Below are 2,323 nucleotides of genomic sequence, written 5' to 3'. Positions count from 1 at the left end.
GAGGCGGGGTGGGGGGGGGGGTCTTTTCAGGCCTCTGCAGCTTCTGGTGGTGCTGGCCACCCTCGGGCTGGCTTGGCCTGTGGACGCTCACCCCAGCCTGCCTCATCCACTCGCTCCTCCCACTGTGCCTTCCCTCTCAGGACCTGCTTACCGGGCCCACACGGAGCCAGTGTGAGCGCCTCTCTGTCATGAGCCGTCTCTAGACAAGGTCGTGTGATGAGGTTCCACGTGACCTGCTCGTTCGGGCACTGTCATGGTCATCAATGAGGCAGCCTGTCATGGGCTTCTTCAGCACGTGTCCCCGGCAGCCTGTCTTAGCAGTGCCCGAGTGAAGTGAGGTGGGGATGTCCACGGGAAGCTGCATGTGGAGCCCGGCCAGCAACCCCGGGCTTGGCTGTGCTTCCTGCACGAGGCCCCCTATGGGCTCTGGGACCTGCGGCTTCCCAGTGAAGGTCATGCAGATGGGTGACAGCGGCGGCTCTGCAGAGCGTCCATCCGGACGGTGGCATCGCATGATCCCGGGAAGCAGAAAGCCTCCACGGCTGCCCAGGAGGGGTGGTCGCTCACCTCTGGCCAGAGCATCCTTCTCACCCTTCTCTTCTTTACGGACAAATGGGGCCCTAAGCCCTTACCTGGACACAGGGGCTGTGCTCCTGCCGCACAAGCTGGGCGGTGCTCCTTCTGGCTGTTCGAGGGTGGCGCAGAACGGGAGCCAGCGACATCTGGTTGGCCTGGCTATGTTGTGACAGGAATGTTCTCCTGGGCATGTTTTCCAGAATCTCTAGCCTGTTCACCCTAAGGCCTCTCCGGCCTCCAACTCTGACCTTTGACCTCTTTGACAAACAAAAATGAAGGGATCATACACCCGAGCGGCAGCCAGAGGATGGGAGCCCGCTTGGCGTGGCCTGGCGAGTGGCCGAGTGGTCCCTGTGCGTGAGGCTCTGACTTCAGTTTCTCCTGAAGCTGCAGAGAGCCACTGTGGTGACCATGGCCTCCTCTCATCCTCCCAGACTGTCCCTATTCTGGAGTTTAGCTGTAACTTCCGAAAAGCAAATGCTGTTGAGTGGGTGTAGGACACTGGACTGTCCCTTCTGAACGCGCCGGGTCATTTAGCCTGAGTTCCAGGAATGCACGTGAGCAGTCCAGCCCTGGGAGGGTCATGGGGCAGCACCTCACCTCTGCACTGGCGAGACCTGCTTGGACGAGCTAAGGTGCGCAGCCCAGACTTTCTATATGGGGTCGCCTGGCCAGGGCCCTCTCGGGAGGCCCTGCCCGCCCGGTCGCAGTTACTGTGGGAGTGGCTGTGTGTGACTGTGGGAAGGGCCCCACAGGGCAGGTCCCCGGGTCAGAGCCTTGCACTTGGAGGGTAGCACAGCCATTGTACGGGGGCAGAGAGTCCCTTGCAGGAGGGGACCACCTCTGAGCCCCCAGGCCCAGGTGGAGAAAGTGAGGCTCCCTCTGTTTGAGCAGATGCCTGGCCAGACTTTGCTCCCCAAGTCTCCGGGGTGCAGACTGGAGAGAGGGGGCTCCTCACTGCAGGTGCCTAGGTGGCACTCGTCACCGGGAGTGGACCGCAGGACCACAGTGCCAAGTCAGCTGAAAGCCCATGCAGAATCAAAACGCAGAGACAACACGGACAGGGACAGGCCAGCAGTTCCCTCGATGACTGGCGTTCAGGAAGCCATCTCGGTACGCAAGTTGCAATGTCCCAATTGCGGGGAAGAGATGTCAGAAATGACGCCCAGTCTGACTTCCTCCCTGGGACCTGGCCACCTTGTGACATCGCTCCAAGGAAAGGCTCATCGGGTGTGGTTGGCAGTGACCAGCCTGCTCCTCTCTTACCACCAACTGAGGGGAGGGTCCTCCAGGCCCTCCTGCCCGAGCCCCACTCTGTGCCAAGTCCACACCTGTGGAGGTGAGCTCAGTTCTGAACACCACAGACCTCCTACAGTGTCCTCGTGAAGCTGCGAAAGCAAAAGTGTGTGTGTGTGTGTGTGTGTGTGTGTGTGCATGTGAGTGTGAGTGAGTGTGTGGATGTGAGCGTGTGAGTGTGTGAATGAGTGTATGAGTGTGAGTGTGAGAGTGTGTGAATGTGAATGAGAGTGTGTGAGTGTGTGCAAGTGTATGTATGAGTGTGTTAAAGTGAATGTGAGTGTGAGCCTGTCAATGTGTGCGTGTGTGAGCTTGTGAATATGAGTGTGCTAGTGTGTGTGTATGTGTGTATGAATGTGTGAGTGTAGTGTGTGTGAGAGTGTGTGTGAGCGTGCATGTGTGTGCAAGTGTGTATGAATGTGAGTATAATGTGTGAGTATGTGTTTGTGTT

This window comes from Tupaia chinensis, unplaced genomic scaffold (assembly GCF_000334495.1).
Source record: "Tupaia chinensis unplaced genomic scaffold, TupChi_1.0 Scaffold000132_1, whole genome shotgun sequence".
NCBI lineage: Eukaryota > Metazoa > Chordata > Mammalia > Scandentia > Tupaiidae > Tupaia > Tupaia belangeri.
The sequence above is the reverse complement of the archived record's forward strand: the minus strand, read 5'-3'. Positions refer to the sequence as shown.